Source organism: Tamandua tetradactyla, chromosome 8 (genome assembly GCF_023851605.1).
Source record: "Tamandua tetradactyla isolate mTamTet1 chromosome 8, mTamTet1.pri, whole genome shotgun sequence".
NCBI lineage: Eukaryota > Metazoa > Chordata > Mammalia > Pilosa > Myrmecophagidae > Tamandua > Tamandua tetradactyla.
Window position 1 is genome coordinate 88,825,774 of NC_135334.1, and position 12,797 is coordinate 88,838,570.

General features: G+C 36.4%; 1 protein-coding gene across 2 annotated transcripts in view; it reads left to right on the forward strand.

Annotated features, from left to right (window-relative positions):
- The window catches only part of LOC143644704 (uncharacterized), an 86,517-nt gene that overhangs the window by 34,555 nt on the left and 39,165 nt on the right, over nucleotides 1–12,797 (forward strand). The window lies entirely within an intron of this gene.

The following is a 12,797-nucleotide window of genomic DNA, read 5'->3' on the forward strand; positions in this document are numbered from 1 at the left end:
CCACCTCACAAATAAAATATTATGTGTTGGGGGGTGTGATGGTGACTCAGTGGCAGAATTCTCACCTGATATGCTGGAGACCCAGGTTCAATTCCCGGTGACTGCCCATGCAAAAAAAAAAAAAATTATATATACACAACACATATATTATATATATATATATATATATATGCAAGCTATGTGTTGCTTTTTATCCATTATATCAGTGAATGTCCAGCCCTGAGTGTGTTTTCAGCCTTTTGCATGTTTATATGGATTTGAGAAGTGTTAAAATGGCATGTACTGTTTTCACATTCAGAAAGAGGCATCTCTAGCCTGAGGGTAAATGGTGAGATATAGGATATCTGGGATGCGGAGGTCTTTCTAAATACAGCAAAGAATATCTCTGTCTTGACATAATGTGAATCCATAGTTTCCCTTGAGTTACATTTCTATTTAATTGAAAGATGTCTAGTCATATGGATGCCTCTGCAATGTTCTCTGTGACACAGATAAAGAATGGAACATGTCCTTAAGGGTCATCATTCAAAGCTGCCTGAGATTTAATCTCTTATCTTCTGCTTCTTAAAGATATGGAGGAAAGGAATAGGCTCAATTGAGATTTATCACTTTTTGAATCATAAGGAAGATGGACAGCCATACAGGGTTTTTAGTATCCCTTTCCAGTGAATTGACCAGACCTCTTGCTGTTAGCCCTCCTGATTTGAAATATTCTTTTAAATTGTCCTATAAATGTACTTACATTTTTTTTAACCAAGTATTTCAATTTGGAGTTCAGATAATTTAGTCTCTTCAGTTAAAATGGTTCTTCCTCTGGATTATATAGATATCTTTCTGCTCTACTCTCGCTTTACCTTTGATGGAATATCACGATGCAACTTGTGAAACTACAAAAAGAAGAAAATGTCTTTTACATTCCTTTCCCAATGTTCAGCTGGACCTGGTAGGCTGTTTATTCTGATTATTCCCTCATTTCAGTGCTTCATAGAAACTAAGGATTCTCTAGCTGCATTTGTTAAAGAGAAGCAACAGATTTTTGAATGTGAGAGAAATCACTGAATGCTAACAAAATCACAAAAATCCTTTAGTCATTCAGTTTAAATAGTATAAATGCTGAAGAGAACAATTCCATGACAATTACTTCAATGTCAACATAAAGGGCATGAGATGATATTTGAGAAGCTTTATGCACAATATGGGCAGGATAGCCAACACCTTCCATGGAATCATTCTTGTTTTTGCTTCAACTTTGATGAATAAGCATTGTCTGCACATTTATGCAAACATTTGCCAAAATTTGTATTTGGATTATCTCCACCAAAAGTAGTACTTTTTTTTTTTTCTCGTTAACTCTTTAGTCAATAAGAGAATTTCTACAAAAATTTGCTATGGTTTCTAAAATTTCATCTGGAAGGGGTTTTACTCACAATAGCCTTATTGCAAGCCTTTTTCATGAGAAAACTATTGCAAAAACAAAGGGAATATTTTTTCTCCATTTGATTACTTGAATCCATGACTATGCTATAAAAAAGTGAGACATTAAGATCTTTGCTAATTTCTGTAGTAGTAAATGGAGCTGTTACATTTTTTTTTTATTATTGCAGTAGATTTTGTCCTGACACTTGAAAATTTGCTTGTAATTTTTGAACCAGAAAATACCTCTTGTATTAGTGCATTCAAATGATAATTTGGACTGCAAGAATGATGATATGCAACATAGAAAACCATTGCAACTTCTGCTGCAATTTTATCTTCTTCATCTGAATTTCTTTTAATAAAGATATTTATTTCTATCACTTTCTCTAGTACTAGTTGAAGAAATCATACATCTCTTAAAGCTTAGCTATTAGTACATAATAGTTTATATCTGACTCTCCAACAATAACAATATTAAATGGACAATGACATATTGCACAAAGAGCTTCCAAAGGACTTTTTCCTTATTTAACAAATGTCCATGGTTCAAAACATTCATGGCAAAACTTACATTGAATTTTGGCATTTTCGGTTCAAATTTTTACAAATAAAAAATAGTTGATGGTGATCACTGCAAGAACTGGAAAGACTGAATTTGATAATCCCACAGATGCAACCATGCATTTTTCAATCATGAACTCAAACTCATAACTAACTATAAAGAGTGGCTGAACCATTGAAAGGTTGCAAACTTATAAACTAACAATAAATTAAACTCAATATATGATGCAAGAATAGGTGAACTTCCACTTTCTTGTGCAAATGAGCTGTGCTTGTAAGATACAGTCTCTCCAAATAAAGCCAGAGAAGAGCTTAAATAAGGCTGATGTTCAGGGATTAGCAGACTTTGAACTGTGTAAATTCACTGTGGTCACTGCAGTAAGGTAGCTGGTGACCAGCTGACTTTCAGAAGTATGGTCACTGGACTGAGGCACATGCTGATTGGCTGTTGTCTATAGAGAAGTATGGGGCTGTCACTGATTGGCTGACTTTAGAAGCTTTGGGTGGGCATTGATTTGCTAACTTTAGGAGGATAGTTACTGGAATGAGGCTGTTGTTGATGTGCTGATTTTCAGAAGCTTGGCTACTTGTAATAGTTTTCTATTGCTGTGTTATCATATTACCAAAATTTAGCAAATTCAAACAACACCCATTCATTAGCTCACAGTCTGTGGGCCTGAAATCCAGCTTGGCATGCCTGGGTTCTTTCTTCAAGGTTTTACAAGCTGAAATCAAGAGGATGTCTGGGTTTTGCATTGTCATCAGACTGCCCTGGAAAGAATCCACTTCCAAACTCATTTCAGGTTGTTGGCAGAATTCAGTTCCTTGTTGTTGAAGGGCTGATATCCTTGTTTTCTAAGGATAAAAAAAGCTAAGAGTCCTTTCAGCTACTACAGGACACTCTCAGTTCATTTCCACAAGACCTTTTCTACCTTCAAGCCAGCAATGGCATGTTGAATCCCACCCATGCTTCCAACTTTTGGCTCCTCTTCTACAACTAACTGTGAAAACTCCCTGTTCTTAGAGAGCTAATTTGATTGTGTCAGACCATCCAAATCTCTCTATTTAAAAATCAACTGATTAGTAACTTTAAATGCATCAGAAAAATCTCTTTTGCCATGTAATATAATGAAAGCACAGTGTGTCACCAGAGGGTGGTTACTACAGTGAGTGGCTAATTTTCAGATCATGTGTCTTAGTCCAAAGTTATCGTTAATTAAGAGTGGTTAATGAGTATTACTTATTAATAGGAAAGTACTTATTAATAGGAAAAATAAGTACTTTTAATTCTTAGTTCCGCATTTTTGTCTTCTCTTGGCCAAACTTTCAGGAAGACAATATCATAAGATATTGTCCATATTTTATTTATGGAGGTATGATTTTTTACTTATGTTGCCATGTAAATTATTTAAGCGGCAATTACTAAGTTGGAAAAATAGCTCTAAGTGCCAAATTTTTGTACTTCATTGAAAAAAAAACTCAGTACAGAATGTTCAGAGTGCCCTGGAAAAGTCTCAGCACTAAATTATTAAATATATATGGCATGCCTGGCAACTCTAGTTCCATATCATGGGGGTGGAGGCTCTTTTAAGACTGTAGCTTGTGCTTCTATTTTGGGTGAGTCAGATTGTGATGAAGCCATAAGAGGGAAAACCACAGGATCCAAGAGGCTTTGCTGGGTCATCACATGTGTACTTTCTTTCCATAGTTGCCTTTTGTTGGTAGCTGAAAAGCTAGCTCTTAATCTACTGTTCTCATCTCTTCTGCTACAAAGGCTTGTTTCCAGTCCTTGGCCCATTGGTTAATAAGCTAGGCCAGGTTGGGGAATGGGGCAAGTAATACCTGGCCATGATTTCTCTACTTTGCATCATCCTCAAGATCATTCCATGCTTGGGGAATGGATCTGAGGCAAGGCATTTCCTATTCCTCCTACAGCCATATGATAGCTTCAGTTTACCTTCCTCTAAGTTAAGAGTTCTTCCCAAGACCTTTCAGAACCACCTCCATTTACTCGCCACACACTGCACTCAACTTTTGATTAATAAACTTTATATGTACCTTTTTCAATTCAGGCTGAATTGTATTGATTTTAGTACTGTTTTGGGGAATATGTGATATGGGATTTTGGCCATTCCCTGAGTTCAGTGTAGACAAAACTCATTTCCTTTATTTTAGACTTTTTTTCATTTTGTCAGATTTCAAGGAGAATCACATTTTTGATAATGTGAACATACAGCATGATCTTTCTTCTAAGTTCCAATCCTCTCAGTCTCAAGTCCCTCTTTTTTTTTTCTTTATTAAAGAAGATGCTGGTTTAAATAACAATCATCTGTAAATACAGGATTTCCATATACCACCCTGCACCAACACCTTGTATTGGCATAGACCATAAACTATAACTGATGATATCTTTGCAATTGTATTATTAATTAAAGTCCATAGTTTAACTTAAGGTTCACAGTTTGTATAGTGGAGTTGCATGGATTAAAAAAAAATTATCTGGGGCTATAGATACAATCTAATATTTCTCCCTTTTAATCATATTAATATATATATTGTAGTGCTAGAAATTGCATTTACAACGTTGTGATAGTGCATAGTAATGCACTATCCATTAGCAAAACATTTCCATCATTCCAAATAGGAGACTTGTATATTTTAAACCTTAACTTCCCATTCCCTATTCCCTTTTGCATCTGGCTTATTTCACACAACATGATGTCTTCAAAGTTCATCGATGTTATCACATTATCAGGACTTTATTCCTTTTTATGGCTGAATAATATTCTATTATATATAAATGCCACATTTTATTTATCCATTCATTGGATGATGGACACTTGAGTAGCTTCCATCTTTTGGCAGTTGTGAATAATAATGCTAAGAACATCATATGTAAATATCTATGTGAGTCCTGCTTTCAATTATTTTGGCTATATACCTACTAGTGGGATTACCAGCTCATATGGTAGTTCTATACTTAGCTTTCTGAGGAACCGCCAACTGTCTTCCACAATGACTGCATTATTTTACACTGCTACCAGCAATGAATGAGTCTTCCTACTTCTCACATACTCTCCAATACATGTTATTTTCCATTTTTAAATAGTAGCCATTCTAATGTGTGTGAAATGGTATCTCATTGTAGTTTAGATTTGCATATCCCTGATAGCTAATGATGTTGAGCACAAGTCCCTAATGTTTGGAGGTACTAAAAAACTGAACAACCAAACATCAGTAAGGAATGGGAGCTAACCACTTTAATTTTTTTCCTTTATCATGGCATTGTCATTTTATCTTCCATTCTCTTTCTTCTCTTCTAAACAGCTTCCTCAGTTATATTGTCCATAGGGTGCTCCTGTACCACCTCATATGACAGTCTATGTCCTGTCCCCACCATGATCTCTGTTACTTTTCTGAGAGAGGGAATCTGATGGGCTCTTGTCTTTTTAGGCCATTCCACAAATCATATTTGTTGATCTATTAATGGGCTCTTCAGGTCAGGTGGCCATCTCTGTCCCAATCAGAGTTTTGTGGAATGCTGTCCATTTAGCAGGGAGTGTGGGTTGAGGCAACTTCCCATAAAAGGGATTCTGAGTAAGGCAGGTAAGGATAGACATCACTACCTTATATGCTCTGGCAAGGTATCATGCATCAAGTATTTGGTTTTAAAAATGTTTAGAAAGGGAGGAGTAATTCCCTACTCCTTAATTGTGGGCTTCTTCCAACACTTAAGCTGGTGACTCATAAAGAATACAGTATAGAAAGGGGGCAGAGGACAAATAAATTTACAGTGGAGAAATCTGAGAAACACTGTTTCAGCCAAGTCATCAAAATCAACATCAAAAGTGATAAATCATGTTGATAGAATATACGCTAATATGGTGTGATGCCTCAGTGATCTTCCTTCCCCAAACCCATAACTCCAGTCTAATAAGAAAAACATCAGAAAAATTCCAATAGGCGAATATTGTGTATTGTATATTGTATATTGTAGGATACCTGACCAGCACTCCTCAGAACTGTCAAGGTCATCAGAAATAAGGAACATATGAGAAACTGTCACAGCCAAAAGGAGCCTGATGACATATAACAACCAAATATAATGTGGTGTCCTGGATGGTATCCTAGAACAGAAAAAGGACATTAGGTTAAAAACTAATGAAATCTGAATATATGAATAAACAATGGTCTTTAGATAGTAATAATGTAAAAATACTGACATTAATTATAACAATGTAACATATTAATTTGTCAGATGTTAATAACAGGAAACTGTTGGAGGATGGGAGGTTATATAGGGACTTGCTGTACTATCTGCTCAAATTTTCTACAAATTTAAAATTCTTCAAAAAAACAAAGTCTATTACTCAAAAACAAACAACTCCATGGAAATATGGCAGTCAAGGACAAATAAGTGCAACCTTTGGCAAAAAAAAAGTTTCAGGAATTAAAATTAGAGATTTGACTCAACACGGCAAAATTCAGAGTCAAATATGATCATCTATGGTCTTACTTGGTTTTCACGGTATCTTTGAGGAAAATGTTATTCCTATCTTATGTGTGAAAAGCTGAAGCTACCAGTTTAAGTATACTCATCCAGTGAAGGGCAAGACCAGAATTTAATATACATCTCTTGATTCCAAGTCCATGCTTTTTTCTCAATGTCACACAGCAGAGAATAAAAGTCAATAGATAATTTTTTAAGTATTGGCAAAGTCTTTTGAGGGACTGGAGAAAAAATATGGTACTATTAAATGTCCTTACCTGGGAAATTCCTGATACTCTCTCAAGCATTAAGGACTCCCAAGTTAATAGGTCAAACCCTTGATCTTGAGGCTTGCTCCTAGAAACTTATTTCTGTAAGGAGAAGATAAACCTACCTATAATTATGCCTAAGAGTCACCTCCAGAGAACCTCTTTTGTTGCTCAGATGTGGCCTCTCTCTCTAAGCCCAACTGCAAGTAAACTCATTACCCTCCCTTCTATGTGGGACATGATGTCCGGGGCATAGGTCTCCCTGGCAATGTGGGGACATGACTCCAGTGATGGGCCTGGCCTTGGCATCATGAAATTGACAATGCCTTCCTGACCAAAAAGGGGAAAAGAAATGTAACAAGATAAGATATTAGGGCCAAGAGATTTCAAATAGAGCTGAGAAGCTCTGGATGTTACTCTTATGCAAGCATCAGCTAGATTTTGAAAATTGCCATGGTATGCCAAACTCCAACCAGGAATATTTCTGAAGACCCTAAAGAATAACCGGAACTCTATCTGTGGCCCTATAAAAACTCATTAAGTCTATTTTCCAGAAACTTAAAACCTCCAGATTGGCCCTAGGCCAGATAGGTCCTGAAACCCAAAAGCACCAGTCTGTCCAAAAATATCAGCTAGCTGCATCCCACCTCCCCATAACATCTGCACTCCTTTTCAACTTGAAGAAGTTAGAATGGTCATTGCCCAAATATTCCTGAAGATTGGGAGAAGAATCAAATGAGAAGGAGGAGTTGTAACAGAGAAGATAAGATTTAACAAATGATTGTGACTGCTGAATCATTATATTGATATTTCTTGTTAGTCTCTAGTGTATTTGATCAGCTAGAAGGAAATACATGAAATTGTGGAACTGTAACCCATACCACACTTTGAAACTTTGCTCTATAGCTACTTGTTAAACTGTACTTTGACATTTATCACTTTTCTGCATATGTGTTTATTTTACAATTTTAAAAAATTTTTAAATGAAAAAAAGAAAAATTAAAAGAATGGAAGCAAGGAATTCTATAGAGGAAATATTTTTTGAGATTGAGGGTCTGTATTAGGAGCTATAAAATTATAGAGGCTAGGCAAAGATCTTGGTCTTGAGAAATTTATGCTTTAGTTGGGAAGACAGACAAGTATGATTTGCTATAATATCAAGCAGGCCCTAGGGAAGGGGGAAGATGTGGCTGTTTAACATGTACACAAATGTATTCCTGTGGGTGGTATGGAGTTTCAAGGTTAGACTCCCACACTTATGTGCAATCTCTGCAGATTAGAAGATTACTTATTTTACCTGAGGAAGCATGAAGGACAGGCATCTTAGTTTCTTTTCAGGCAAAAAATAAAATTATGCTCTTGTGAATCATTGTACTCTTTGGATGATTACATTGTATGTGAATATATAATATATGTCAATTAAAATAAATAACTTTAAAAAGTGGAGTTACAACCCTCCCCCCCCCAAATGATACTCACAAATGATAAACTTGACTATTTCCCATGTAGCATAAAGGCCTCTGTCTATAGTCTTTTATCTGTAAATACTTTCCTTTACGGGATTGAATTGTGTTCAAGTCCAAACCCCTGGTCCCATGAATGTGTTAGGTTTTGGAAGCAGGATCTTTGAAAATGTTATCAGTTAAGATAAGGCCAAACTTTATTGGGTTGGGTCCTAACCTAAAATAACTGCTATCCTTGCAATAACAGGAAAATTAGACACTGGCAGAGAAAGAAGATGGCCATATGCCAGAGGATGAGATTGAGTTATGTCACAATCCTAAGAACACCATGGACTGCTGACAAACCATCACCAGAGCCCTATAGACATCAGAGAAAGCATGGTATTTAGTTTGTAGTGCTTTGTTACAGTAGACCTAGAAAGCTGCAGTGGTTTGAAGCTGTATATGCCACAGAAAAACATTTTCTTAAATTTAACCCATTCCTGTGAGTATGAACCCAATTTAAGTAGGACTTTTTGATGAGGTTACTTCAGTTACAGTGTGATCCACCTCAATCAGGATGCGCCTTAATCTTATACTGGCATCCTTAATAAAAGAATGAAATTCAGACAGAGAGAATGGCACAGGAAGCAAGGGGATGAAACAGATCCCAGAAGAGAAGGAAAAGACCGACAGATGCCACCATGTGCCTTGTCATGTGACAGAGGAATAAAGGATCACTGACAGCCAGCCCAAAATGCCACAGTCTTCAGGGAAATGTCCTTGATTTGGACATTCTCCAAGGCCTCAAAACCATGGGTGAATAAATTCCCATTATTTAAACCAAACCATTTCACTGTATTTGCTTTTTTAGTTTAGAAAACTAAAAAACGAACCTGACAGTTGACAATTTGATTTTAAGCTTGGATTCAGTACAAGATCCATATCTTTCATTAATCAAAGTGCAATAAAATTACAATAGTTATGCTTGGAGCACACTTACTGTAATGCTAGTCACTATTCTAAGCGATTTAAAGCATTATCTCTTTAATCTTTATAAAAACTCCTGAGGTAGATCCATTTTAATCCCCATTTTATAACCAAGGAAATTTAAAGCATAGATAAGTTAAAACCTAGTCCAGGGCTTCCTGTTGACCAAGATGGTGGTATAAGATGCTCCAAGGTGCCAATCCCCGTGAATCTTTGAACAACTGGCAAAAACTAGCAGAACCATCTTCCTCAAACTCCAGAAAAGAGTTACAGGGTAGTGGTAATTAGATGAGGGTCAAATCAAGAAAATACAACTTTAAAAACAGTAGGAGGACGGTGCAATGGTGGCTCAGTGTCAGAATTCTCGCCTGCCATGCCAGAGACCCAGATTTGATTCTTGGTGCCTACCCATGCAACAAAACAAAAAGCAAAAAAACAGTAGGAGAAGCTCTGGGCAACCTTGTGGACTTACTCATACATATCCTCTCCCCAGAGCAATGTGGAGCCAGCCAGCCTATGCTACCATTGTGTGTCCCTAGCCCTGTTCCAGAAAGGGCAAAGGAATCCTTATGTGCCTAAGCTGGGTGGTCTACACTTTAGCGCGGATCTATTGAGTGGCAGCCTAGAAGACTGAACCAGGTAACTATTCTTGGGGTCTTTCTCCTAGGATTTTCCCTGCTAGCAGAAGGAGTTCACAGGCAATTAAAGCAGCGTAAGAACCAAGTCAAAGTGGCTGGAGTGAAGGATTACCTGCTTTAAGTAATAAAATAGCATATCCAGGAACAGGAGAAAGTCTATTTCATAGAGAGTAGAGTAGGTATTCAAATTCCTGTAAAACAGTAAGCACAAGCCCAGGGCAAGACTCAGGCTCAGAAAAGATGTCAATGACCTTAGACTTCACTTTTTCTTTGGGTTGATCTGCTTGAAGGACAGTAATAGCCAATGCAGAACAAATTTGCAAAGAATGTGAAAGGGGTTTTTTTTGGGTTAATTTGCTTACTTTGCTTAGCTCTTGGCACTCATGGAAATCTCTGTCATATAAGAAGGATAACAGAGAAAGAACTAAACAGAATCAGGAAAATAAAAAATGAGCAATATGACATAATTCTTTATGTAAAGACATAATTTCTTTTTAAGGAAACAGAACTACTGGGGTTGAAGACCATAAATACTGAAATGAAAAGTTCCAGAGAGAATTGGAGCCCGCAGATTGGAGCCAGCAGAAAGATATGTGAATTCAAAGACAAGACAACTGAAATAATATACACTGAGCAGGGAGAAAAAAAATAAGAATTTTAAGAAGCGTAAGAGACTTGTGGGCCACTTTCAAGTGTACGAATTTATGCATTATTGGAGTCCCAAAAGGAGAAGAAAGGGGAAAAATAAATATTGAACGGAATAATGGCAGGAAACTTCCCCAATTTAACAAAAGACATGAATATGCACAGTTAAGCATCTTAGTGAGCCCTAAACAGGATACACTCAAAGAGAACCATATCCAGACACACAGCAATCAAATTGTTGAATTCCAAAGACAATGATAGAGTTCTGATTAGCTGCAAGAGAAAACTTGCTTTGTATAAGGAAGTACCAATAAGATTAAATGCCAATATCTTATAAGACACCATGGAAGCAAGTAGGCAACGGGAAAACAAATTTTTAAGTGCTAATAGGAAACAATTACCAACCAAAAATTTTACATTTTCAAGGCAGTTTTTCAAAAATGAGGGAGAGATTAAGAGATTATGAGATAAGCAATGTCTGAGGGAGTCTGTTACCACTAGACCTACCCTACAAGCAAAGCTAAAGGGCATCCATCAAACTGAAAGGAAAGAACAATAGACAGTGGTTTGAAGGACGTAATGAAATTAAGACCTCTGATAAAGTTAACCCTATGAGTTGTGATGGTTTGAAGCTGTTACCACTCCAGAAAAGATCATGTTCCTAAAGCTAATCCATTCCTGTGTATGTAAACCTGTTGTAGGTGGAAACTTTTGATTAGGTAATTTCAGTTGAGGTGTGCCCCAGTTGGATATTAATCTTCTTATTGGAGTCCCTTATAAGAAGATGAAATTCACAAAGAAGACAGAGAGAAAGACAGAGAAGCAGAGAGAAAGACACAGAAGCTCAGAAAGAAAGCCACAGATGGAGCAGCTGGAAGCTGAAAGCAACAAAACTTGGGAAAGAAGGACCTGCAGATGCTGCCACATGCCTTGCCATGTGACAGAGGAGTCCAGGATTGCCATATCACCTACTAATATCTTGATGTAGACATTTTCACAGCCTCAGAACTGTAAGCTTGTAAATTGATAAATCTGCACTGTCAAAAGCGAGCCCATTTTTGGCATATTGCGTTTTAGCAGCTTTAGCTAACTGAAACAGGATAATTATGAATATTAGTAATATGGCATTGTATTTTTTGGTATATAATTCTATTTTTTACTTCCTAAAGTTTCTAAAATGCAAATGCATAAAAATTAATGATACATTTATAGTTTTGGGTATACAATGTATAAAAATTTAATTTGTAACAAGTACAACAAAAAGGTGATGGGGACAGAGGAGTACAGGAGCAATGTATGTGTAGGCTACTGAAGTTAAATTGGTATCAAATCAAATGTGATTTTTATAAGTTTAGGATGTTAACTTTAGTTCCATGATAACCACAAAGAAAATATATGAAAAATATTTACAGAGAGAAATAATAAGGAATTCAAAATGATACAATACAAAAAAAAGCAAATAATTATGAAAGTAGGCATTAATGAAAGAATTGAGTAATAAGAAAAGGGTAATACTTACTAAGACCAAATAACAAAATGGCAGAAGAAAGTCCTATATTATCAGTAGTTATTTAAATGTAAATGAATTAAACTCTCCTGTCAAAAGGCAGACGTTGGCAGAATGGATTAAAAAACCATGACATAACTATATGGTGAATACAAGAGACTCACCTTAAATTCAAAGATACAAGTAGGTAGAAAGTAAAACGATGGAAAAAATATACTCTGCAAATAGTAACCAAAGTAGAGCTGGGGTAGCTCTAATAATATCAGATAAAATAGACTTTATGGCAAAAACTGTTATGAGTGTCAAAGAAGATCACTATATACTGATAAACAATTCAACAAGAAGTCATAACAATTATAAATATATATGCACTGTGGTGGTTTGGAGCTATGTATCCCAGAAAAACATTTTCTTAAACTTAATTCACTTCTGTAGATGTGAACCCTTTTAAATAGAATATTTTTAATGTAGTTCCTTCAGATTCACTATGGCTTAGGATGGGTCTTAATCCTACTATTGAAGGCCTTATAGGGAAGGTAACAGAGGAAGAAAGCCAGAGGGAGCAGCCAGAAGTTGAGAGTTAACAGAACCTGAAGGAGAAGGGAGAGGCCACCATGTGCATTGCACATGGTGTTCAGGATGAAGTATTACTGGCAGCAAGCCCCAGACTGCCAGTCCTCAAAAAGAAAGCATTGCCTCAGTGATTCCTTGGTTTGAATTTCTCCTAGCCTTGAAACTGTGAGCCAATAAATTCCCATCAGTATGGCAATCCACTGCATGGTATTTGTTTTAGCAATAGCGAAGTTAAAACATGCATCTAATGGCAAAGCTCTAACATAT